The sequence below is a fragment of the Pristiophorus japonicus genome, chromosome 1 (genome assembly GCF_044704955.1).
Source record: "Pristiophorus japonicus isolate sPriJap1 chromosome 1, sPriJap1.hap1, whole genome shotgun sequence".
NCBI classification, from domain to species: Eukaryota; Metazoa; Chordata; class Chondrichthyes; family Pristiophoridae; genus Pristiophorus; species Pristiophorus japonicus.
In genome coordinates, this window is record NC_091977.1 from 20,418,486 (window position 1) to 20,437,444 (window position 18,959).

Sequence of the window (18,959 nt, forward strand, 5' to 3'; positions counted from 1 at the left end):
TGTGTTTGTGTGTCTATGTATATGTCTTTGTGTGCCTTTGTATGTGTATAGATACGTGTATGTGTCTGTGTGTGTGTGTGCGTGTGTGTGTCTATGGGTGTGTGTGTATGTGTGTGTATCTATGTGTGTGTGTCTATGTGTGTGTCTGTGTGTGTGTCGATGTGTGTGTGTGTGTGTGTGTGTGTATGTGTTTCTGTGTGTGTGTCTGTCTGTGTGTGTGTATGTGTGTGTGTGTCTATGGGTGTGTGTGTATGCGTGTGTATCTATGTGTGTGTGTGTCTATGTGTGTGTGTGTGTGTGTGTGTGTGTATGTATTTCTGTGTGTGTGTGTCTGTCTGTCTGTGTGTGTGTATCTATGTGTGTATGCGTGTGTGTGTCTATGGGTGTGTGTGTATGTGTGTGTATCTATGTGTGTGTGTGTCTATGGGCCCCAAGTTTCCACACGATAAAAAACGGGCGCCCCTCCGAGCTGGGCGCCCGCTTTTCGCGCCTAAAACGGCGCCTAAAAAAAATCTCGCGATTCTGGAGCGCCCTGCAGCTCCTTGTCTGCCTGGCGCGGCGCCCAGGGGGGCGGAGCCTACACTCGCACCGATTTTGTAAGTGGGAGGGGGCGGGTACGATTTAAATTCGTTTTTTTCCTGCCGGCAACGCTGCGCGTGCGCGTTGGATCGTTCGCGCACGCGCAGTGTGAAGGAAACATTGGCACTCGGCCATTTTTGTAGTTCTTTGTAGCTGTTTAATTTTTGAACATTTTTTTAATAAAAGCACATTAGCACTTGCAGCCTTCTCACTGTCTCCTACCCGCCCCCCCCCCCGCGGGAAGAACGGGCGCCTCCCCCCACCCCGCGGGAAGAACGGGCGCCTCCTCTCTCCCCCCCCCCCACCGCGGGCAGAACAGGCGCCTCTCCCCGCCCCCCCCGCGGGAAAGAACGGGCGCCTCCTCTCCACTCCCCCCCCCCCCATGGGCAGAACGGGCGCTTACCCCCCCACGCGGGAAAGAACGGGCGCCTCAGGCTGACTGCAGAATTCTCCGTGCCTGAAGCACTTTCACGCAGGTAGGAAGATGGTTTATTTTCTTTGCTGATAAATGTTTATTCAGGTTGGATTTATTTGTATAATATTTGTAGAAGTATAAATAAGGATTTATTATAGAATTTAATGACTTCCCTTCCCCCCCCTCCCCCTCCCCACCTTGTTCTGGACGCCTAATTTGTAACCTGCGCCTGATTTTTTAATGTGTAGACAAGGTTTTTTCAGTTCTACAAAAATCTTCACTTGCTCCATTCTAAGTTAGTTTGGAGTACGTTTTCACTGTGGAAACTTTTAAATCAGGCGTCAGTGGCCGGACACGCCCCCTTTTGAAGAAAAAATTCTGTTCCAAAGTAGAACTGTTCTACCTGACTAGAACTGCAGAAAAAAAAATGTGGAGAATTGCGATTTCTAAGATAGTCCGTTCTCCACCAGTTGCTCCTAAAAATCAGGCGCAAATCATGTGGAAACTTGGGCCCTAAGTGTGTGTCGATGTGTGTGTGTATGTGTCGATGTGTGTGTGTATGGATGTGTTTCTGTGTGTGTGTGTCTGTCTGTCTGTCTGTGTGTGTCTGTACGTGTATCAGTGTGTGTGTGTGTGTGTCACTGCCATAACTAACAGTACAAGTAAGGACACATGACCCCGGCAGCCCTTGCAGCCAATGATACAAAGTGCTGTGCATTACTGGCATAACTGACCCGCTCCCCTCACCCTCTGGTCCAGCAGCTGATTAAACAAGGCGCCGGGAGCCCCTGTCGGAAACAGTGCAAGAGGCAGCTGGGGAGACCCCACCCTCCCACTGCTTCTTGCAACAGGTGCCACAAAGTGGTGGGTCATTGCCGCGGTGCGGGAGGGAGTCGAGACCCCCCCCTGTCCCCACCTCCCCCGACCGATGGCGCAGTAAGTGACAGAACAACAATGCGTCGCTGCTCTAATTTAACAGTACAAGGCAATGGGAATGTGGGGGTTGGTTGGTGAATCGAGCACTCCCCGACCGATCGTGCAACTGAGCGTGTCATCCTTGTGTGATTAATTAGTGCGAACAACAGCACATTGGGTTGCCAACGATGTTCCCTGCGGGCTGTGTTTGTTCTGCTTGGCCTGTTTCATTCAATGCGCGGTCCCTTTAACTTTCTGCACACTTACAATGTAAAAGCCGGTGAGCGGCCTGCGCAGGACCTTGCAGATTCCTGCGTGGCCACGTGCGCGCCCCATCTTAACAGGAACATTGGTTGCCAACCCTTCAGAGTTGTCCTGCAGTCTCCGGGATACAAAGACTAAACTCCGGGGAGGGGGGGGGGAAGTTCGCTCGCTCCCCCTGTTGCGGCATTAATCCAGGGGAACGGTAAATTTTGCGCCGGGAAATGGTTTGCGTCTGCCGCAGCAAAATTCACCAGCTGGGCCCTGAGTGTGGAGCGGGACGCTAAGGGAGGCGTTGCACACCTCTTTTAGGCCGGCTGAGCGACTGAAAATCTCGAGCTAAACAGTCGGCCTCAGAGCGCCCTGACAGAGGCCTCGGGGCAAATAAAAAATCGGAAACAAACCCACCAAAAACATTCCCAATAAATAACTGACGCCACCACAACATAAATCGCAAAAAAAAAAAAAAAACAATCACACTTACCTCAGGTCGACATTACTTACCTCACTGAGGCGTTCCCAGCACGGCGCTCTACGGAGCGCTACGGGTCAGACGCGATCCAAATATCGAGCCGGTGTCGCAACCAGGGGCGTTGCACACTTGTTCGCCTCTTCTGGGCGGTAATGCTCCGCTCCCCCCGCCAAATCGGCACCGAAGGTCCCAGCGGGGCGCTGGAAGTTTGCCGCCCGCCCGGAAGTGCTTCCCGCCGCACTAGCACGGGGTGCCAACACGGGCGGCAGAAGACCAAAAATCCAAACCCTGGACACTGTCACCAGCAACACGGGAGAAAAATCACTCGCGCGCTACAAGCAAGTTCGTTCTCTCACACACTTTTATTTACGAATTATAAAAGTATTGGCGGGAGGGGAACAAAACAGTGCTGACTGCAAGTCAACAATCATCCGATTGGGTAATGAAGTGGCTGCTCGCCGTCCAACTGGCTTGCGGCGTGAGGATGGACGCGTCGGGCGGCCAATGGCGGGAGTGGAAGGGCGGGGCGCTTAGAGACAGGAGGTCATGTGATCAATCCTCCAGGAATGTGTCCAATCAGAGCTGGGGAACCCGAACAGCGCTGGGAATTTGCTGCTCGCTTCTGGGGTGGCTGGGGAAGGAAAATCAAGTCAAACACATTCCAGCAAAGCAACCTGTAATCACAAAGTTTCAACGTCTAAAGTCCACACCCGCTGCAACTCTCGACTTTGCGAGATTGGTTGGGGTTGTGCCAGGAATGTGAAACCGACCACCTGTCTCCCGCAGGCACAAAAGTATGAATCCCAGTCGGAGCGGGTCGAGGATGGGGGCACTTTGCATTTGCACGCTCCCCGACTCCCCCTTCCCCCGGGCAGCGGCTCCCCCTCCGGGAGCACGCATCAGGACCTTCGCAAGCGTGGCCCGTCATATTCCGCCCTGCACCGTGAGCGCAACTTTCCCGGCACGCACTCGTTCCTGCCGGGATTTTTTTTCCCTCCTGTTCCGTTACCGCTCTGCGCGACATGTATTTTTTTCCATTGTCGTGCTGGTTAGCGCAGTCACGTTAAAATCCCTGCCCGCAAGGCGGAAGTCCAGGACAAAGCGGCCCGCTCGATTGGCACCCCATCCATCACCGTAAACACCCACTCCGTCCACCACCTTAAACATTCACTTCCTCCACCACCGGCGCACCGTGGCTGCAGTGTGCACTATCTACAAGATGCACTGCAGCAACTCACCAAGGCTTCTCCGGCAGCACCACCCAAACCCGCGACCTCTACCTCCTAGAAGGACAAGGGCAGCAGGCGCATGGGAACACCATCACTTGCAAGTTCCCCTCCAAGTCACACACCATCCTGACTTGGAAATATATCGTCGTTCCTTCATCATCACTGGGTCGAAATCCTGGAACTCCCTCCCGAACAGCTCTCTGGGAGCACCTTCACCACACGGACTGCAGCGGTTCAAGAAGGCAGCTCACCACCACCTTCTCAAGGGCAATTAGGAATGGGCAATAAATGCCGGCCTTGCCAGCGACGCCCACATCACCAAAAAAAAAGAATTTAAAAAGATAAATCCCTGAATATCATTATTGAAAAAAAACGCCGCTGTGTAAAGCAGTTTCTCAGAGGCCAAGGTAAAATGCCCCAGTATCCCCGTGTAGAGCATAAATTGGTTAAAGGTGATAATTGACATTTAACTGCTAAGAGTTTGAGCACATCTGTTTTCTATCCAGTTTGTGTGTGTCTCAATGGTTAACACTTGTATGTCACTAAGCCGGGTGGAACGATTGGCGACACGGAATGAGAGTCGGACAGGCTGTTGTGATGATGGACGGCCTGATAGTGATGAGCAAGAAAACCCAGATTCCAAACTTAAATTGCCCAAATTGGCCCAATTTAGGCTAATTTGCTAAATTGGGCCAAATTTATAGTTCTGCGGTTGTTGATCCAGTGCCTACTTATAGGAGCACTCTTCCCATGAATGTGCTTGCCAAACCTTTCTTTTTTCATTTGCTTACCAACGCATGATGCATCGAGACGGAAGTCGCAGGGGTGAGGGGCTCCAGTTGTGTGGCTAGACGAGAGAAGCTGGGCTGGTTCTCCTTAGCGTGGAGAAGGTAAAGGTGAGATTTAATAGAGGTGTTCAAAATGATGAGGGTTTTTGTTCGAGTTAATAAGGAGAAACTGCTTTTGGTGGTGTGAGGGTCGATAACTACAGGACACAGATGTAAGGTCATTGGCAAAGCAACCAGGAGGGGTGATGTTGAGGAGAATTTTACTTATGCATTGAGTTATTGTGAACTGGAATGCGCTGATTGAATAGTAGCTTTCAAAAGGGAATTGGATAAATATTTGAAAAGGAAAAATTTGCCAAAGTCTTTCGTCTAAGGCAGCCCACCACCCATCCCCCCCAGCCAACCCCACCCCTCCATAACTCTCAGCTGTCGTTCAGTTGTTAGTGGTCTCGCCTCTGAGCCAGAAGGTCGTGGGTTCAGGATCCACTCCAGAGACTTAAGCACAAAACTCCAGGCTGGCACTCCACCATCATCATAGGCAGTCCCTCGAAATCGAGGAAGACTTGCTTCCACCCGAAAAGTGAATTCTCAGGTGACTGTACAGTCCAATACGGGAATTACAGTCTCTGTCACAGGAAAGGGTGGGTGGGGAGTTTGGTTTGCCGCACGCTCATTCCGCTTCCTGCGCTTGTTTTCTGCATGCTCTCAGCGACGAGACTCGAGGTGCTCAGCGCTCTCCCAGATGCTCTTCCTCCACTTAGGGCGGTCTTTGGCCAGGGATTCCCAGGTGCCGGTGGGGATGTTGCACTTTTTGAGGGAATGCTGCACTGTCGGAGGTGCCGTCTTTCGGATGAGATGTTAAAACCAAGGCACCGTCTGCCCTCTCAGGTGGACGTAAAAGATCCCATGGTGCTATTTTGAAGAAGAGCAGGGGAATTATCCCTGGTGTCCTGGCCAATATTTATCCCTCAATCAACGTCAATGAAAGACAAATGATCTGGTCATTAACACATTGCTGTTTGTGGGAGCTTGCTGTGCGCAAATTGGCCACCTGGTTCCTTGCATTACAACCGTGACCGCACTCCAAAAAGTACTTCATTGGCTGCAAAGCGCTTTGGGACATCCTGAGGTCGTGAAAGGCGCTATATAAATGCAAGTTCTTTTTTTTCTTCTTCTTTAAAAGACAATGGAGTTAATGTGGTGAGACTCTCACTCTGCATGAGGCTTTATGACATTGACTCAATCTCGGGTCGCTTGCCAACACCACCTCCATCGCCATGGGCAGCAGATACCTGAGAGCAGAGAGAGGAGACGTGCGAAGCTCGAGTAGGGTGTCTTTGGGCAGTGCCTTGTATTGTCGAGGATGGGTGGAGCTGGTGGGTGGACGGGGGTGGGGGGGAAATGTGGGGATGGTGAATTTTAATCTGCAATTCTAGGCAGAAGCTTCTTCTTAAGCCATGATGACAAAGCCTGTGAAACATGCGATCCTGGCAAGATCAAGGACCTTATCACCCTGCCATTGCGCCAGTATTATTTTTAGATACTGGCAAACGTCTATCCCGCCCCCCCACCCCCACCCTGCCTCAGCCCTCCCACGACTGACTCAGTTAATAATGACAGCTGGTCTGAAGCCAGGAAATCTAAGCCCTGTCCTTCCTCCTGTTTTTTTCGGCTCTCTCTCTCTCTCTCTCTCTCTCTTTCAGAAACGTTTGTTCTTTGAAACGACTCACAAGTCTCTGGGGCTCAGTGCTCCCTGCATCAAATAAACTATCCGTCTCTTGCGAGTGCAGTTTCTTAGTCTGGAATCGCCGGTGCTGCCTTGGTGTTTGCTAACTGCTGGTGAACAGTTAAATCAGGGAGCGAGCGTGTGGCTTCAGTTTGCCGAGGTTCGGGACACCTGGAAGTTGCTGGGTGAGTGAATGTATTAAGAAAATCGAGCAGTCTTTTTTTTTTGCTGCAAGGGGATTGTTACTGTTCCAGCTCGTTGTGTCTTGATTATGTCTCGCTTTTCTCTTGTTTGCCACTGCTGCACACTTTGACAGGCGCGCTGCGGATTCAAGTGTCTAATGATAACCTGTACAGCAGTAACTTTCATGAAGGGTGCATGGTTGAAAAGGAAGTTATTTTTGGAGGGCGACGGGGGGCAGTGGGACTAATTGGTCGGCACTTTCGGGCAGAGCCGGCACAGGAACGATGGGCCGAGTGACTGCCTTCAGCACTGCGTGATTCTACGCTGACAGCGTGGCAAAGCTTTGCCTCAGCAGCTCTGCAGGGGTGGTTTGAATGCCCCTCAATGCTGCCCACAGCCCCCCTCAGTGGACACACACTGATGTTTCGGCAGCTGGCCGAAGGTGCTCGCGCCCTCTGTGAACGTTTGCTGCTGCTGCTGCGATGGTCAATGCGTGTCGCCGACTCGCTGTCCGTTTGCACAGTTCGTTATTGTTGTGTGTCACGGCGATCCTTGGACCTGTGCCTTTGGGCTCTGTCCAAAAGGGGAAATCAGACTGGAGGATTAGGTGTCGGCCGTGGTTCCGAGCGCTCAACTCGGAACTCCTTCATGGCAAGCGAGCCAAAGGCGGGCAGAGCAAACGTTACAAGGACACCCCTCGAAGCCTCCCTGATAAAGTGCAACATCCCCACCCACACCTGGGAGTCCCTGGCCCAAGACCGCCCTAAGTGGAGGAAGTGCATCCGGGAGGGCGCTGAGCACCTCGACTCTCGTCGCCGAGAGCATGCAGAAAGCAAGCGCAGGCGGCGGAAGGAGCGTGCGGCAAACCTGTCCCACCCACCCTTTCCCTCAACGACTATCTGTTCCACCTGTGACCGGGACTGCGGCTCTCGTATTGGACTGTTCAGCTACCTAAGGACTCATATTAAGAGTGGAAGCAAGTCTTCCTCGATTCCGAGGGACTGCCTATGATGAGTGGGTAGCGCTCTCGCCTCAGAGTCGGAAGACTGTGGGTTCAAGCCCCATTCCAGAGGCTCAGGCATCTAATCCAGCCTGACATTCCCAGTGCAGTGCTGAGGGAGTGCTGCACTGTCGGAGGTATTAAACCTCCTGTATGGCTCAGAGACATGGACCATGTACAGCAGACACCTCAAGTCGCTGGAGAAATACCACCAACGATGTCTCCGCAAGATCCTACAAATCCCCTGGGAGGGCATACTCACTAACATCAGTGTCCTTGTCCAGGCTAACATCCCCAGCATTGAAGCACTGACCACACTCGATCAGCTCCGCTGGGCAGGCCACATTGTTCGCATGCCAGACACGAGACTCCCAAAGCAAGCGCTCAACTCGCAGCTCCCTCATGGCAAACGAGCCAAAGGTGGGCAGCGGAAACGTTACAAGGACACCCTCAAAGCCTCCCTGATAAAGTGCGACATCCCCACTGACACCTGGGAGTCCCTGGCCAAAGACCGCCCTAAGTGGAGGAAAAGCATCCAGGAGGGCGCTGAGCACCTCGAGTCTCATCGCCGAGAGCGTGCAGAAATCAAGCGCAGGCAGCAGAAAGAGCGTGCGGCAAACCTGTCCCACCCACCCCTTCCCTCAACAACTATCTATCCCACCTGTGACAGAGTCTGTGGCTCTCGTATTGAACTGTTCAGCCACCAAAGGACTCACTTCAAGAGTGGAAGCAAGTCTTCCTCAATTTCGAGGGACTGCCTATGCTGATGACGATGATGATTAAACCAAGCCCTCTCTGGCGGACGTAAAAGATCGAACGGCACTATATTGAGGAGGAAAAGCAGGAGTGTTCTGCCCGGTGTCCTGACACAGTATTTATCCATCAACCGAAATCACTCAATAAAACAGATTATCGGGGTCATTCTCACGTTGCCGTTTGTGGGAGCTTGCTGTGTGCAAATTGGCTGCCGCGTTTCCCTATATTACAACAGTGGCTACACTTCAAAAAGTGCTGCTGTAAAGAGCGTTGGGACATCCTGTGGTCGCGAGAGGCGCTGTATATTGGGGAAAGAGCCGGGGTGGGGGCGGAGTGGGACGAACTGGATTGCTCTTCGAAAGAGCCGACGCAGGCTCGGAGGAGCCGAAAGGCCTCCTTCTGTGCTTTGCTGCTCTATGATTCCATGATACAAACGCAAGGTCTTTCTTCTCTCCTACAAGTGACCCAGCCCGGTAGCCTACAAGGCCTGAGGGAGACCCAAGGTTGGGGCAGGGCTCACGGGGTATTACAGGCTGCGCTGTCACTCGACGGACAGCAACGGTTGGGTCGAGAGAAATGTTCTGGCGGGGGCGGGGGAGGGTGGCGGGGGCAGGGGAGGGTGGCGGGGGCAGGGGAGGGTGGCGGAGAGGCGGGGGAGGGGGGCGATATCGAGGAATCGGCAAATTATCCCGCAGACGTTTTGCTGAAACTTAAGCTTTACAAATGGCTTTGGAGTATGAGCATTACTTTCTAATGATGAACATTACCCTTTGAGTCTCTGACTATTTCCAGAGGGGGTTTAATAAAGCCTTTTAAAATTATGAAGGGTTTTTTTAATGAGGTGAAGAGGGAAAAAACGATTTCCTCTGGCTGGGGAGTCGATGATGAGGATGGTGGGGAGCGGGGAGTGCTGCGGGTGAGCCATTATTTTTAAACAGTCAGTAAGGGAACGAGCTGGGAGGTTGGGGAAATTTCTGAACACAGAGAGTTGTTGCAGTACAGAATGCTTTGCCACAGGAATAATTAAGGCAGGGGCCTTTGCATCTTTTAAGGAAAAGGTGGATAAGGAATTTGAGGCCGAGCTGTGGGGAGAGAGCAGGCAATGGAACTGCCCCAGCGAAGGGCTGTCGCAGATATGACTGGCCGAATGGCCTCATTCTGTGCTGTAAACTTGTATGATTCAACCACGTATCCGCGGCATAACTAAAACCGCCTATTTCCACCTCCGTAACATCGCCCGTCTCCGCCCCTTGCCTCAGCTCATTCGCTGCTGAAGCCCACATCCATGCCTCTGCTACCTCTAGGCTCGACTATTCCAACGCACTCCTGGCTGGCCTCCCACATTCTACCCGACATAAACTTGAGGTGATCCAAAACCCGGCTGCCCGTGTCTCAGCTCGCACCAAGTCCCACTCGCCCATCATCATCATCATAGGCAGTCGCTCGAAATCGACTTGCTTCCACACAAAAGTAAGTTCTCAGGTGGCTCTACAGTCCAATACGGGAATTACAGTCTCTGTCACGGGTGGGACAGACAGTGGTTGAAGGAAAGGGTGGGTGGGGAGTCTGGTTTGCCGCACGCTCCTTCCGCTGCCTGCGCCTTTTTCTGCATGCTCTCGGTGACGAGACTCGAGGTGCTTAGCGCCCTCCCGGATGCACCTCCTCCACATAGGGCAGTCTTTGGCCAGGGAGTCCTGGCTGTCAGTGGGGATGTTGCATTTTATCAAGGAAGCTTTGAGGGTGTCCTTGAAACGTTTCCTCTGCCCACCTGGGACTCGCTTGCCGTGTAGGAGTTTCGAGTAGAGTCCTTGCTTTGGGAGTCTCGTGTCGGGCATGTGGACAATGTGGCCTGCCCAACGGAGCTGGTCGAGTGTGATCAGTGCTTCGATGCTGGGGATGTTGGCCTGATCGAGGACGCTAATGTTGGTGAGTCTGTCCTCCCAGGGGATTTGCAGGATCTTGTGGAGACTTCATTGGTGTTATTTCTCCAGCGATTTGAGGTGACTACTGTGGTCCACGTCTCTGAGCCATACAATAGGGCGGGTATCACTACAGCCCTGTAGACCATGAGCTTGGTGGCAGATTTGAGGGTCTGATCTTCGAACACTGGCGCACTGGAGGCGGTGTTGAACCTCGTCGTCAACAACTGGATTGGAGCTAAACTACAGAACCAGTGGGAAGCTGTTCAACCTGCGTCATCTCCAGGCCAGATCCAAGACTGTCCCAACTTCTGTCGTCGAGCTACAGTACGCGGACGACGCTTGCGTCTGCGCACATTCAGAGACTGAACTCCAAGTCATAGTCAAGATATTCACTGAGGTGCACGAAAACATGAGCTTTACACTAAACATCCGTAAGACAAAGGTCCTCCACCAACCCGCCAAACCGCACTGCCCCCCCAGTCATCAAGATCCACGGTGCGGCCCTGGACAATGTGGACCACTTTCCAGACTCACCCATCACCCCTGTGCTCACTGACATACATTGGCTCCCGGATAAGCAATGCCTCGATTTAAAATTCTCATCATTGTTTACAAGTACCTCCCTGGCTTCGCCCCCTCCCTATCTCTATAATCTCCTCTAGCCTCCCAATCCCCCGAGATCTCTGCGTTCCTCAAGTTCTGTCCTCTTGAGCATCCCTGATTAAAATCGCTCAGCCATGGGTGGCCGTGCCTTTCACTGCCTGGGCCCCAAGCTCTGGAACTCCCTGCCTAAACCTCTCCGCCTCTCTACCTCTCTTTCCTCCTTTAAGAAGCTCCTTAAAACCAATCTCTTTGACCAAGTGTTTGGTCATCTGCCACCATTTTTTTCTTATTTGGCTCAGTGTCAAATTTTTGTCTGATAACACTCCTGTGAAGTGCCTCAGGATGTTTTACGTTAAAAGCACTATATATATATACACAAGTTGTTATTCTATAACATCTTTGAGTTAAGATAAATTACCTGAGCGCAAAATATTTAAATTGGAATCTAATGAAATCGCACTGGGTGATGTTAGTAATCACCGAGAACAATTCTGGTCTCCATATTATAAAAATGATATACAGTGTAACATCCCCACCGCCACCTGGGAGTCCCTGGCCAAAGACCGCCCTAAGTGGAGGAAGAGCATCCGGGAGGGTGCTGAGCACCTCGAATCTCATTGCCGAGAGCATGCAGAAAACAAGCGCAGGCAGCGGAAGGAGAATGCAGCAAACCAGACTCCCCACCCACCCTTTCCTCCAACCACTGTCTGTCCCACCTGTGACAGAGACTGTAATTCCCATATTGGACTGTACAGCCACCTGAAAACTTACTTTTAGAGTGGAAGCAAGTCTTCCTCGATTTCGAGGAACTATGATTTTGATGACGGGCACTGGTGAGAATGTAAAGAAGATTTACTAGGTTGGTACCGGAAGTGAGAGGTTATACCTATCAGGAAATATTGAACAGGGAGGGACTCTTATCTCAAGAAAAGATATGGCTGAATCATCATAGGCAGTCTCTCGAATCGAGGATGACTTGCTTCCATGTCAAAAAGCTCACAGGTGTTTCAATGATGGACCTAAAATTCCAGGTCCGAACTAAATCCTGAAGGGGTGGATGTTTTTAACGTGTGGTGGCCGTTGCACACCAGCCACCACACGGGCTTGACAGAGCTAGGTCTTTATCCAATGGCTAAGGGTTAACCAAGACAACTGGAGACCACTCTGCTGCACAGACCTAGTGAGCACACATGTCACAGTGTGGGCTGACCCATGCTGCCCTGGACCCTCACCTCTTAGAAACATAGAACATAGGTGCAGGAGTAGGCCATTCGGCCCTTCGAGCCTGCACCGCCATTCAATGAGTTCATGGCTGAACATGCAACCTCAGTACCCCATTGCTGCTTTCTCGCCATACCCCTTGATCCCCCTAGTAGTAAGGACTAAATCTAACTCCTTTTTGAATATATTTAGTGAATTGGCCTCAACAACTTTCTGTGGTAGAGAATTCCACAGGTTCACCACTCTCTGGGTGAAGAAGTTTCTCCTCATCTCGGTCCTAAATGGCTTACCCCTTATCCTTGGACTGTGACCCCTGGTTCTGGACGTCCCCAACATTGGGAACATTCTTCCTGCATCTTCTGGGCCCCAAACTCACACTTCTCCTGGGCCCCGATCACGTCCCTCTACAATCTTTCGCCGCTCCTTCGCCCCGACCTCGCCGCTCCTGATGGACCTGCCCACGCTCCAATCACCGAGCTGGATCTTGGTGACATCCTTCTTCACTGCCGTTGCTCTCCTGCTCCAGCACGTGCTGCTCCCTGGAGTGGTACGCCACCACGCTAAGTGGTGACCTGATAGAGGTCTTTATATTGTGCTCTGTATTCTACATTGTAATGCATCTGCTTCATGGGCTCTTTGCTTAAGAATTCATAGCAACACATTGCTAAGAACTAGTTGGTTTATTAACAAAGGTTTAACAATCTCAATTCATCCACAAGGCTCACAACTGCATACTTCATCGTGGATGACCTAGACCCAACTGACTGGGGTTTTATTGAGTCTTGTGAACATCACGTGACTGGCTAAGCCACTCACAATGCAACAGCTCCACAGCTTTTTCTTTTCCCCTCTCTCCAACTCTTCAGCAGTAATGCTGTAGCTTTTCTTCTCTTCTCCCTCAAGGTGTTAATCCAGTAGGCCTCTTCCTCCTTTCCTGGAGACTCAGGTTGCAGGCAGCAATAGCAATTGCAGCTCCTTCTCCGCATATGCTCACAGCTTCAAGTGGCTAAGCCACTCCCGCAACAGCTCTGCAACTATTTGAGTAGAAACTTTAAATCGAGTGCCTGGCATAGCTCCGTGCTGCGCTGAGGCGTCGCAACCTCGCTCCCCTTCACTTAAAGGGGAGGGACGCTGCAAGGCCGAGCGAGGCCTCCATTGCGTCACCAGGGAGGGTTTCGGCTGGGCCAGCAGACCAGCACCCGAGAGGGGGTGCCGGACTGCCTGTTCGTGGCACGCCCAAACCAGCAGCCACCACTGTCAGGCCGACTACAAGAAAATGGCGGCCGCGGCGGTGCGCCCTCCCCTTTAAGGGCGGCTGTACCCGCCAGGCCACTGGTAGCTTCCCGCCCCGCGATGCTGATAGTGGCACTGACCAGCGGCGTCCATGCTGTTCCAAAAACTATTTTTGTGCATCTTATAAATCAAGTACCCCGTTGTTAACGGAGTGGGGCTCGCAACAGCTCTACAACAGTTTTTAGCTGTATCAGTAATCAAATGCCCCCTGATTAAAGGGGGGGGTACATAAGAACATAAGAACATAAGAACAGGAGTAGGCCATCTAGCACCTCGAGCCTGCTCCGCCATTCAACAAGATCATGGCTGATCTGGCCATGGCCTCAGCTCCACTTACCCGTCCGCTCCCCATAACCCTTAATTCCCTTATTGGTTAAAAATCAATCTATCTGTGACTTGAATACATTCAATGAGCTAGCCTCAACTGCTTCCTTGGGCAGAGAATTCCACAGATTCACAACCCTCTGGGAGAAGAAATTCCTTCTCAACTCGGTTTTAAATTGGCTCCCCCGTATTTTGAGGCTGTGCTCCCTAGTTCTAGACTCCCCGACCAGTGGAAACAACCTCTCCGCCTCTATCTTGTCTATCCCTTTCATTATTTTAAATGTTTCTATAAGATCACCCCTCATCCTTCTGAACTCCGAGTAAAGACCCAGTCTACTCAATCTATCATCATAAGGGTAACCCCCTCATCTCCGGAATCAGCCTAGTAAATCGTCTCTGTACCCCCTCCAAAGCCAGTATATCCTTCCTTAAGTAAGGTGACCAAAACTGCACGCAGTACTCCAGGTGCGGCCTTATCAATACCTTATACAGTTGCAGCAGGACCTCCCTGCTTTTGTACTCCATCCCTCTCGCAATGAAGGCCAACATTCCATTCGCCTTCCTGATTACCTGCTGCACCTGCAAACTAACTTTTTGGGATTCATGCACAAGGACCCCCAGGTACCTCTGCATCTCAGCATGTTGTAATTTCTCCCCATTCAAATAATATTCCCTTTTACTGTTTTTTTTCCCCAAGGTGGATGACCTCACATTTTCCGACATTGTATTCCATCTGCCAAACCTTAGCCCATTCGCTTAACCTATCTAAATCTCTTTGCAGCCTCTCTGTGTCCTCCACACAACCCGCTTCCCCACTAATCGGTACACCTCTATCCACCATGCTCGTTATATCCTCAAAGAATTCCAGTAAATTAGTTAAACATGATTTCCCCTTCATGAATCCATGCTGCGTCTGCTTGATTGCACTATTCCTATCTAGATGTCCCGCTATTTCTTCCTTAATGATAGTTTCAAGTATTTTCCCCACGACAGATGTTAAACTAACCGGCCTATAGTTACCTGCCTTTTGTCTGTCCCCTTTTTTAAACAGAGGCGTTACATTAGCTGTTTTCCAATCTGCTGGTACCTCCCCAGAGTCCAGAGAATTTTGGTAGATTATAACGAATGCATCTGCTATAACTTCCGCCATCTCTTTTAATACCCTGGGATGCATTTCATCAGGACCAGGGGACTTGTCTACCTTGAGTCCCATTAGCCTGTCCAGCACTTCCCCCCCTAGTGATAGTGATTGTCTCAAGGTCCTCCCTTCCCACATTCCTGTGACCAGCAATTTTTGGCATGGTTTTTGTGTCTTCCACTGTGAAGACCGAAGCAAAATGTTTGTTTAAAGTCTCAGCCATTTCCACATTTCCCATTCTTAAATCCCCCTTCTCATCTTCTAAGGGACCAACATTTACTTTAGTCACTCTTTTCCGTTTTATATATCTGTAAAAGCTTTTACTATCTGTTTTTATGTTTTGCTCTAAAAAATTTTCAAGTGTTTTTTTGGGGGGAGGGCACTAAAAACCCCAATTAAACAAGTGCCCCCTGGCTAAAAGGGGGGGGAGCACTAAAATCGACAAACTTAAACTTTGGACATGGTTTAAATAAAAATTTGGTTTCCGGGGTGATGATGCACTCCAGTCCCTCCGGCGTCCACCTCTCATGGAAGGCCGCGAACGTACTGGTGGACATCGCGTGCTCTTTCTCCAGGGACACCCTGGCTCGGATGTAACCAACTGCTCTACAACTCTTTTGTTGAGAACAAATAAATAAACATTAAATCAAGTGCACCCCTGATTAAAGGGGGGGGCACTCCAAACATTTTTCAAGTGCCCTTTTTTTGGGGGGGTTTTTGGGGGGGTTTCTTTGTGGGTTTTTTTGTGCTTTTTTGGGGGGCACCAAGAGGCAAATTATACAAGTGCCCCCTAGAAACATAGAAACAAAGAAAATAGGTGCAGGAGTAGGCCATTCGGCCCTTCGAGCCTGCACCGCCATTCAATAAGATCATGGCTGATCATTCTTTCAGTACCCCTTTCCAGCTTTCTCTCCATACCCCTTGATCCCCTTCACTGTAAGGGCCATATCTAACTCCCTCTTGAATATATTCAGTGAACTGGCATCAACAACTCTCTGCGGCAGTGAATTCCAATTCCACTCCATGAGTGAAGAAGTTTCTCCTCATCTCAGTCCTAAATGGCCTGCCCCTTATCCTAAAACTATGTCCCCTGGTTCTGGACTTCCCCCAACATCGGGAACATTCTTCCCGCATCGAACCTGTCCAGTCCCGTCAGAATCTTATCTGTTTCTATAAGATCCCTCTCATCCTTCTAAACTCCAGTAAATAAAGGCCCAGTTGATCCAGTCTCTCCTCATATGACAGCCCAGCCATCCCTGGAATCAGTCTGGTGAACCTTCGCTGCACTCCCTCAATAGCAAGAATGTCCTTCCTCAGACTAGGAGACCAAAACTGAACACAATATTCCAAGTGAGGCCTCACTAAGGCCCTGTACAACTGCATTAAGACCTCCCTGCTTCTATATTCAAATCCCCTAGCTATGAAGGCCAACATACCATTTGCCTTCTTCACCGCCTGCTGTACCTATATGCCCACTTTCAGATGAACCATGACACCCAGGTCTCGTTGCACCTCCACTTTTCCTAGTCTGCCGCCATTCAGATAATATTCTGCCTTCATGTTTTTGCCCCCAAAATGGATAACCTCACATTTATACTGCATCTGCCATGCATTTGTCCACTCACCTAACCTGTCCAAGTCACCCTGCAGCCTCTTAGCGTCCTCCTCACAGCTCACACCGCCACCCAGTTTAGTGTCATCTGCAAACTTGGAGATATTACACTCTATTCCTTCATCTAAATCATGAATATATATTGTAAAGAGCTGGGGTCCCAGCACTGAGCCCTGCGGCACTCCACTGGTCACTGCCTGCCATTCTGAAAATAACCCGTTTATCCCAACTCTCTGCTTCCTGTCTGCCAACCAGTTCCCTATCCACGTCAGTATAATACCCCCAATACCATGTGCTTTTGTTTTGCACACCAATCTCTTGTGTGGGACCTTGTCAAAAGCCTTTTGAAAGTCCAAATACACCACATCCACTGGTTCTCCCTTGTCCACTCCACTAGTTACATTCACAAAAAATTCCAGAAGATTCGTCAAGCATGATTTCCCTTTCATAAATCCATGCTGACTTGGACCGATCCTGTCACTGCTTTCCAAATGCGCTGCTATTTCATCCTTAATAATCGATTCCAACATTTTCCCCACTACTGATGTCAGGCTAACCGGCCTTTCATTACCCGTTTTCTCTCTTCCTTCTTTTTTAAAAAGTGGTGTTACATTTGCTACCCTCCAGTCCATGGGAACTGATCCAGAGTCGATAGACTGTTTGAAAATGATCACCAATGCATCCACTATTTCTAGGGCTACTTCCTTGAGCACTCTGGGATGCAGACTATCAGGCCCCGGGGATTTATCGGCCTTCAATCCCATCAATTTCCCTAAAACAATTTCCCGCCTAATAAGGATATCCTTCAGTTCTTCCTTCTCACTAGACCCACTGTCCCCTAGTACCTTCGGAAGGTTATTTGTATCTTCCTTCGTGAAGACAGAACCGAAGTATTGGTTCAATTGGTCTGCCATTTCTTTGTTCCCCATTATAAATTCACCTGAATCCGACTGCAAGGGACCTACGTTTGTCTTTACTAATCTTTTTCTCTTCACATATTTATAGAAGTTTTTGCAGTCAGTTTTTATGTTCCCTGCAAACTTCCTCTCGTACTCTATTTTCCCCCTCTTAATTGAACCCTTAATCCTCCTCTGTTGAACTCTAAATTTCTCCCAGTCCTCGGGTTTGTTGCTTTTTCTAGCCAATTTATATGCCTCTTCCTCGGCTTTAACACTATCCTTAATTTCCTTTATTAGCCACGGTTGAGCCACCTTTCCCGTTTTATTTTTACTCCAGACAGGGATGTACAATTGCTGAAGTTCATCCATGTGATCTTTAAATGTTTGCCATTGCTTATCCACCTTCAATCCTTTGAGTATCGTTTGCCAGTCTATTCTAGCCAATTCACAGCTCATCCATCGAAGTTACCTTTCCTTAAGTTCAGGACCCTAGTTTCCGAATTAACTTTGTCACTCTCCATCTTAATAAGGAATTCTAACATATTATGGTCACTTTTCTTCAAGGGGCCTCGCACAACAAGATTGCTAATTAGTCCCTTCTCATTGCACATCACCCAGCCTAGGATGGCCAGCTCCCTGGTTGGTTCCTCGACATATTGGTCTGGAAAACCATCCCTAATACACTCCAGGAAATTCTCCTCCACTGCATTGCTACCAGTTAGGTTAGCCCAATCAATGTGTAGATTAAAGTCGCCCATGATTACTGCTGTACCTTTATTGCACACATCCCTTATTTCTTGTTTGATGCTGTCCCCAACCTCACTACTACTATTTGGTGGTCTATACACAACTCCCACTAGCGTTTTCTGCCCATACCGATTCCACATCATCCAGGCTAATGTCCTTCCTTACAATTGCATTGATTTCATCTTTAACCAGCAACGCCACCCCGCCTCCTTTTCCTTTCTGTCTATCCTTCCGAAATGCTGAATACCCCTGGATGTTGAGTTCCCAGCCTTGGTCACCCTGGAGCCATGTCTCCGTGATGCCAATCACATCGTATCCGTTAACTGCTATCTGCGCAGTTAATTCATCCACCTTATTCCGAATACTCCTCACATTGAAGCACAGAGCCTTCAGGCTTGCTTTTTAACACACTTTGCCCCTTTAGAATTTAGTGTCCCCCATAACTGGGGGGACACTAAAACCCGGCAATAAAACAAATTAAACTTTAAAACATGTAAAATCAAATTATAATTTGGTTGCCGGGGTGATGATGCACTCCAGTCCCTCTGGCGCCTACCTCTCGCGGAAGGCCGCGAGCGTACCGGTGGACACCGCGTGCTCCATCTCCAGGGACAACCTGGCTCGGATGTAACCGATAGCTCTACAACTCTTTTTGGGTACAAAAATAAACTTAAATCTAGTGCACCGCGATCTGAGGGACACTCCAAACATTTTTCAAGGCCCTTTTTTGTGTTTTTTTGGGGGGGGGGGGGTTTTGTATTTTTTTTTTGTCTTTTTCTTGTTTTTTTGGGCACTAAAATCATAATTTTTACAAGTGCCCCCTATAAAAGGGGAGGGGGACACTAAAACCGTCATTTAAAACAAATTAAACTTTAA

The 18,959-nt window shown here is 49.9% G+C and overlaps 1 protein-coding gene across 5 annotated transcripts in view; it reads left to right on the top strand.

Moving 5' to 3' along the window:
• palld (palladin, cytoskeletal associated protein) overlaps positions 1-18,959 on the top strand; it is a 508,296-nt gene that overhangs the window by 166,929 nt on the left and 322,408 nt on the right. The window contains exon 1 of one of the 5 annotated variants that reach the window (XM_070877964.1): positions 6,511-6,570. The exons of the other annotated variants lie outside the window; for them this stretch is intronic. The gene's annotated coding sequence lies outside the window, so the exon portion shown is untranslated. Of the gene's footprint in view, positions 1-6,510; positions 6,571-18,959 lie in introns of those variants that run through there. 5 annotated transcript variants of the gene reach the window in all.